The sequence below is a fragment of the Eschrichtius robustus genome, chromosome 17 (genome assembly GCF_028021215.1).
Source record: "Eschrichtius robustus isolate mEscRob2 chromosome 17, mEscRob2.pri, whole genome shotgun sequence".
Lineage (NCBI taxonomy): Eukaryota > Metazoa > Chordata > Mammalia > Artiodactyla > Eschrichtiidae > Eschrichtius > Eschrichtius robustus.
In genome coordinates, this window is record NC_090840.1 from 22,946,663 (window position 1) to 22,955,468 (window position 8,806).

The window sequence follows — 8,806 nt, forward strand, 5'->3', positions numbered from 1 at the left end:
TAAACATTAGTTAATAATAATACATCAACATTAGTTCATTAATTACGACAAATGTACCATACTAGTGTTGGATATAAATATAGAAGAAACTGAGTCCAAAATCTTTCTACACAATTTTAAAATCCAAAATTTCTTAAAAAAATGTTTTTAAGATTTAGAATAATTTCATTTGGTGGCAAAACATTACCTGTTTACCATCTTCATTTATCCCACTTTAGTGTAAATACTTATATATTTTAATTTGGAAATATTATTGTCTGATTGAAGTGTCCTGCTCTAAGCCCTTCTAGAGGGGTTACAAAATATATGGCATATGTATCCTATTGCCTTTCTATAATCCAAAATATTTAGACTTCCAGAACTTATTTCTCCCCGAGGGTTTTGGTCAGTAATGATGAATTTTCAGGGTCTATTCCACTGGGTTATGTGAGAACCATACAAGATAATTCACATGACAGACTTAATCCAGTACCTGTCACATAATATACATCCAGTAATAATTTACAATTGCTATCATAGTTGCATTTTCTAACATTCCGTGAATTACACAAACTTTCTTCTCTGTAGCCTGAAATCCTAGGTGGTCTCAGCTATTTGGAAACGTTGGAGGAGATCTGGTACCTAAAACCAAGAAACATACTTTGCCACACAATTATATATACCTTCATTATGTGGACATCAGACAGATATTGGCTTGTGTCCATGCAATTCAAGCTTTCTTGCTATTGATCGGATCTGTGTAATAATGCGATTGATTAGTTGCACCGTGCTGAGCTGAAAGATGTCCCAACACTGTGGCTTAATTTCCAGCTCACAAATTATGCTTTCTTCACAGATCTTAATGTGCTTTCACATGTCCTTATCCTAAATCTGTGAGGTAAAACACATGTCATCATGGTCTCTCTGCTCTTGTTTTTAGTGATATAATTGTGTCCTAACAGCTTCTCTTTCCCACAAGAGTTATAAGTGAATAGAAAGCAGAATGAATCCATCTCGAGATCATCACCTTGTTTTGGTGGTGATCCAGGTGGCACCAGATTTATTTTCATTTAGAGATAACCAAACACAGTGAGGACATACACATTGTTGTCCTTTTTTGGAACCTGACTCAGATGCTTCCTTTGCTTCCTGTTTGGAAGCCCTGGTGGTCAGGGGGACTTGATATTGACCCAACACCCACACTTATCATCCAGTTGCCAAGAGTAGCCTGACTAGGGGACATATTTTCCACATGTTTTTGACTGAACGTGGCAGTCCTGGTGTGCATGATTCTTCCTGCTCTGAAAACAAAATTCCTTTATTATGACTCTCTTTTCTTTCTTCCTTTGTGCTGATTGCCTTTTCACTATTTTCTCTGGTTTGCTATCTTTCCCTTGTTATTAAGTCACATGTTGACTTCAGGGCTCCCTCCATTCGGGAGTGAGCCGCCTTCCATATTTTCTTTTGAGAGAAGAAGTCCTCTGGGAAATAAGGGTGGGTGTTGACCTTATTTCTTAAAGACTGGTTAATTAGAGAAGGTCTAATTTTCTAATTGAGAAAATGTACCCTTCAGACAGTTTTAAATGAATTATACAATTTTTTATTGTATTGGTTATACGTGTATTACAGTAATAGAGAAGTTATTCACCTGGAGGACCAATTGCATGGCCATGTCTGCAATGTGAGGTCACAATGGTTTTAGCAAGTTGTACATGGAAACAGAGGAAGGAGCAACTACATGGATTGCTTTTAGTCCAACGACCATAACTTCTCCTGCTCCGTGCCTCTTAAGCCCCTCCTCTATTCGATAGTTGGGAGCCTGACATTTTACTCAGTAGAACTTTAACCTAGGGCTTTGACACCTGTTATAAGTTATGTATTATTTAGAGTGAATGTGAATCTGAAAGTAAGCTTTAAAAAGTAGAGGAAAGAGGGAGTCAGAAGACATGGGGGCCTGAGTTGGTAGAGATGGCATTGCCAAGAGTGAGGGAGGAGGTGATGGAAGGGAAGTTGGGGACATAAATACCTGATTGCTTATTTTAAAACATTATGCCAGTCTACACTTCTGAAATTACCTTTGTTATCTGGCAAGCTTTATTTTTCTCCCACTTTCAGCTAAAAAAATGTATCTGTAAGCCATCCCAACAAGATCTGTTTCTGAAAGCACAGATTATTGCCTTTAAAGGAAAAAAAAAAAAAAAAAAAAAAGACCATTACACTTGTAAGTGGGCTGAAAGTCTTCAATGTATTCGAAATTGTACCAGTAACTAAACCTGGGTCTAGACTTCAAATCTGTGGACTGTTAACATTTATCAGTTTAGGTACATCTGGAACTGCTTCAGTGATTTGCTATGATTATTCATTATTTTCTCTCTGTTCCCTTTTGGGTACAAAGAGGAGCTTAGCTTTTTCCTTGTCTTTGATCTTAGTCTCCTCTGCAAATAAGACTACATGTGGAAAAAAAAAAAAGATTTCTGTAAAAGAAAGAGTTGTCGTCACTGCTAAAATCACATAAATAGTTAAATTAAAAATTCAGTCAATTATCCAGATAATTCATGTGAAGGAGCACCTTAGCCTTTGAAATTATTAGGTTAATGGCCATGGTTCTTTTCATTTTCCAAGAATAGATAAATTCTGGTGCCTGTTATAAAACTTTAATGCTCTTTTTTCAAATTTAACATTTCCTGTCAAAAGATTTTAGTTATGGATTAAAAAAAGTCATACACCAAACCATATGATAAATTAAATTTGGCGATTTAAAAACTGAAATGTTGCTGTGATGGACAGATTGTTTAAAAGGAAGATAAAATTTTGCCAACGCAAGAGAGATGTCCCGTGAACATCTTTTTGGAAGCAAAGCATCTGTTCAGTTGGTTTATTTTTCTTCTTTTTAGATCTACCAAAAAGTAACTTTTCAAGTGAAGTTCCAAGAGAGCTCTTAAAGGTCCACATCTCTGTCCATTTGTCCTTTGGAATTTCTGTTAATTTTGAGAGGGGATTCAGAATGGTCTATAAAAAACAATTTTCAGTTTTAATTATTGTAAAAAATTCGAATGCCAAGATTAGCCCCCTTTGCTGCCACCTGTTGTTCTACCAAGGAAATGACTCACTGGTAATACTTTTCTTTTTAACCTAAATTACTCATCAAAATCATTATTTCCAATATTAAGATGAGATTCTCTTCTTGATACTTTTTTCTACAGGAAATCTTTTCATCTCTAACAGTTGGGGAAACAGGTTTTCAAGTACTCACTCATGACCATGCAGAGATTTAGATTTTCCTCTTGGCATATGCAGTAGACATTTGAGAAGGTTGAATAGACAAAAAACAAAGAAAGCCTGATTCCTAAATAAACTCATCACACCCAAAGAGCTTGTAAGCTAATCTTTGTAAAGTAAAAGCGTTTAACTTAATGGCAGCACTCTTAGCCCTGTAAGTAAAATTTAAATTCAAGATCTCCTTCCACCCCCTCAGTTGCTGTGTATTGGGCACATGGTTAAAAACTGGAAATACAGACATGAATGTAACATGGTCCCAGACTTTGAGCATTTCAGAATTTAAAAGAGAAGACAGATTATATTGAGAGAAGGAAGTCCCTTGTTCATGCCGATATAGGATGCACTGGTGAGGAATCAGATAATCAAGATAGGAGACGTTGATGGCAATCCTGTTTTGAAGTAACAACAGTGGTGATAGAAATGGAGAAGATGCAATGAAAGAGATAATTTAAAGATTGAGACTTGGTGTCTAAAAGGGTTGGGAGAAAGATCATTTTATGTTCAGAGTGAAGCAAGTTGGAAGGGGGTGTTGGCTGCCAGGAAAAATGGTTTTTAGCTGTATTTCACTTAACAGGAGATCCATAAAACTACTCAACTATCTGAAATATAACCGCCCCCCAAAAAACAAGCCATGATAATAAACAAACAAATAAAAATCATATGGCAAACAGTTGAGTAGCTCCAAAATAGGTATGACAAAGGTATCATAAATTAAGCTCTTACATTCTATCCATATTAGGTTATTTTTGTCTCTGGCTAAGATGATATTAACTTTTATTTTAGAAACAATTTTAACTTAATTAAAATTTTAACGCATGGAAGATTAGAAGCAGGAAATTAGGATGAGGAACAATGTCGGGGAAATCATTTCTGGAGGCAGACATGCTGGGAGCTGTAAGAGTCATGGCTGAGAGTTTAACTTTCTAAATATTTTAGATTTCAGATGTTTAAAATTTCACCTAACTTCATCTTTTGATATCACCCTCTAGCCTTTCTCAGAATCTTTTACCATTCACCTTGGCCTTAGATTGATGCTTCAGCCAGGAGAGTTCACTTTGTGAATGTCCTGACTTGAGTTGGCAAGGGGTCTCCTGGGAAGAGTGCTGGGTTGACTGTTTCTAACTTAGTACTGGCCCATTGCATAATGGCCAACCACATCTTAACAACAACACAACAAAAATAATGCAAACATTTATCACTAAGTAGGTGCCAAGCACTGTTCTAAAGCTGTACAGATAATTAATTTTTTGGATCCTCCCCATTACCCTCGGAGATAAATGCTATCCTTAAGTCTGCTGTACAGATAAGGAATAGAGCACAGAGATCACACAGATAAGGAGAGGTGGATGCAGGATGCAAATCCAGAAAGTCTGGGTCCAAAGCCCATGCTCTTACCCACTAAACACTACACACTACGCACTACAGCTTCTTAGTCATGACAGCTGGTAAAGAGCTTTTCCAAAGAGAATAGGATTATATTAGTCTCAAAGTATTCAAAGCTTGCAAAGTGTAGACGCTAAAGCTAAAGATACTATGTCAAGGCTGGTATTTTGTGCTCTAAACCATCCTTTCACTTACGGTGAAAACAGTTTACACTATGGGTTTTTCTCACAGAATTGACTTTACGGGTAGATACATTAATTCAATGAATTAATCTGTCTCAGTAAATAGACTATACATCTACATGCTAGTGCTATGTGTTATTCTTGCCAAATGACTCCTCATCATTTTCAGGGTTAATAAATATTTTATTGAGCAACCTCTGCTCCCCAATTTCTGATTAACATGTTATATTTCTTTAGGTGGATTTCCACATACATTATAAATACTAAATTACTCTTTATATATATAGAGTACCATATGATAAAAATACGATAGAAATAAAAGGAATGCAAATCGGAACGTACACAGCATAAATTCATTGTCCATTTAGTTTTTCCCTGCTAGATTATCTAAACTACAAAACCAATAACTGTTCATTTACTTATTTATTTATTTAATTTTTATTGGCATACAGTTGATTTACAATGCTGTGTTTGTTAGTTTTAGGTGTACAGCAAAGTGAATCCGTTATACATATACATATACATGTTCTTTTTTTTTTTTTAAGATTCTATTCTCATATAGGCCATTATAGAGTACTGACTAGAGTTCCCTGTGCTATACAGCAGGTTCTTATTAGTTATCTATGATGACTGCTCATTTTAAAGAGGAAGCTATGGCAAGATTCATTAAAAAGTAAACATCTTTTTCTCTTTATTCTTCAATTTCTACTCATCTGAGTTATCTCATATTAACAGCCTGGCCTATGAAAGACAGGGAAAGAAGAGTGGCCAGTGAAAAAACACAAACAAAACACAAAATCAATCTAAACCGATACCAAAAAAGAAAAAAAAAATTCTCCCAACATTTGTGATGTATCTACTCAACTAAAATGGTGTGTGTGAAAGTGCTCAGAGAGGGAATAAAGACATACACCCACACATGCCCACACCCACACTTATATTTCACTTGTATATCAGGAATATTCCCGGTAGATTGCCTAGTGAAAATAGCAAGTCACCAAGTAATGTGTGCAGTATGATTCTATTTCCTTACACAGAAGCAAACCGTTATGTACGTGCATATGCTTGTATATATTCATATTTGTTTAAGCGAAGATAAAGGTGAGGTAGGATGCACCTTGGGCTTGTTGGCATTTGTTATCACAAAGAGTGGCATTAGAGAAAGGGAACAGAGAGGTGGGATGCAGGCAATAATTAGCTTTCCTTTGTATATCTTTGTACTACACGGCTTCATTTGCTACAGCAAGATTGTTTTACTTTTTAAAATTAAAAAATACAATGTAAAAGGAAGTTTAAAAAGGGGAAAATATCAAACAGCAACAAACACACTGCCTAATAGGTGTGTCTTCCCACAATTTTATTCATGTTCCCAGAAACATATAAACACATATGTAGGATTTACTTTATATAAAAACTGAATCATATTATACACTTTAATTTATAATTTGATTTTTCTATTGAACAGTACAACATACACAGCCCATCAGGATGACAGAGACACCTCAAACACATCCCTTTCTTTCTTTCTTTCTTTATTCATTCATTTATTTTTTTATCAAAGTATAGTTGATTTACAATGTTGTGTTAACTTCTGCTGTACAGCAAAGTGATTCAGTTATACATATACATACATCCTTTTTTAAAATATTCTTTTCCATTATGGTTTATCATAGGATTTTGAATATGGTTCTGGGTGCTATATGGTGGGACCTTGTTTATCTATTCTATATATAATGATAGCTTACATCTGCACCTTTTAAATAGTCACACCATATTTCACAGTTCTTCCATCCATGGGCACTATACTAGCTCTATATTACTAAAACCAATGCTGCAATGCAGCTCCTGTACATATACATTTACTTCTGTGGAATAAATTCCAAAGTGACTTTCCTGGAACATAAGTCATAGTACGTTTAATTTTAATACATTTTGCCAGGTTAATTCCCAAAGACTGTAGCAATCAACATTCTACCAACATTGGATGATGCCGTTTTTTGAAACTGTAGGCCAATTTAATGTGAATAAAATGGTATCTCACTATAGTCATAATTTGCATATTTCTGACCACTTATACGATTAAACATCTTTTATTTGCTCATTTTCCATTTTAATTCCTCTCTCATAAATAGTTTGGTAAATTACTTCAATTATTGAATTATTTCTCTTTTTCTTTTATAACACTGGTAAGAAATTAAATAAATACACTTTCTCATAATCACAAATTTTTTTCTAAAGCATTAGTATTTAACTTTATGTTATTTTCTGACGTGAAATATTTTGATTTTGGTGGTGGTCAGATTTATCCTTTCATTATTTTGAGTATTCCAGAGTCCCTGACTTCTTGAGAGATCTCTCACATGCTAAGTTTACATAAAATTTTTCCTGAAATTTATTGTAATATTTTAATTCAGAAAACCATTTAAGTCATTCATTCATTTACAAATAAAGATAAATCAGCGTATTCTTACAAATTTATAGTATTTATTGTATTGACGCTTTTTCTAGGAAGTCTAAAATAATTTTGAACTAGCAGTAAAGATAATTTTTTTCTTTTTTATGATTTAATGGAAATGCTTACAGTACTTCACCATTTATAGAATTTGCTATTGATTTTGGGTAACCTTTAACATGTTTAAGTAAGTTTTTTTAATTAGGGTATTTTTAGGAATGAGTTTTTGAATTTTATCATATTCTTTTACAGCAGCTGTTGTTATAAGAATGTTTTTTTCCTTTTTAACTTAATGGTGCAATTAATTATGTTGACAGATTTTCACTTGTTGAACTACACCAATAATTCTAGTAGAAAACTTAGTTATGAATCATTAAATATGCTACTAGCTTCGGGGCTTCCCTGGTGGCGCAGTGGTTGAGAATCTGCCTGCTAATGCAGCGTACACGGGTTCGGGCCTTGGTCTGGGAAGATCCCACATGCCGCGGAGCAATTAGGCCCGTGAGCCACAACCACTGAGCCTGCGCGTCTGGAGCCTGTGCTCCGCAACAGGAGAGGCCAAGATACTGAGAGGCCCGCGCACCGCGATGAAGAGTGGCCCCCGCTTGCCGCAACTAGAGAAAGACTTAGCACAGAAAAATGAAGACCCAACATAGCAATCAATCAAAAAATCTTTAAAAAAAAAAAATGCTACTAGCTTTGATTTGCTAATATTTAGAATTTTGTTTTGTTATTCATTAGGGAAATTGGCCTATGGTTTTGTTTTTTGCATGATTTTTGTCGAATTTGGGATCAAGATTTTCCAACTTTATAAAATGAATTAGAGAAATTTCTATTTATTTTTAAACTACCTGAAATGGTTTAAATAACATAGGAATTATCTGATCTTTAAAGGTTAGAAAGAACTCAGCTGTTAAGCCTAGGCTTGTTGCCTTTTAAATTAGCAGATATTCAATTGTTTGACCTTTTGTACGATTATTGATCTACTCAGATTTTCTCCTTGTGTCAAATTCGGGAGGTGAACATCATTTCCTCTGTGCTGCCCCATGTGGTAGTCACTAATTGTATGTGACTATTGAAATGTAAATTAATCAAAATTGAATAAATTTTTAAAAGTTTAGTTCCCCAGTCTTATTAGCCACATTTCAAGTGCTCCACAACCACATGAGGCTAAAGGCTACCATGGGGATCATGCAAAGAGAGAACGTTTCCATCATTGCAGAAATTCTATTAGGCAGCACTTTTCTAGCTGTCTAAATATGTTGCTAGGAAGTTGTGTGTTATATTATCTTGTAATACTTTGCTTATCTAAGCAATTGTAATACCTTATCCACATGTATATTCCTTAATATTACTCTCCTAGGATTTCTTATTTCCTTATTCAGGTTGCTTATCTATTTAAGTAGTCATCAAAAAAAACTAGATTTTGCTTTTATTATTCTTTCAATATTTCCTTTGTATTCTGTTCTAATTATTTTCACTACTTATACTATTTATTATGATTAATTCCATTTTGATTTATTTCTTCCTT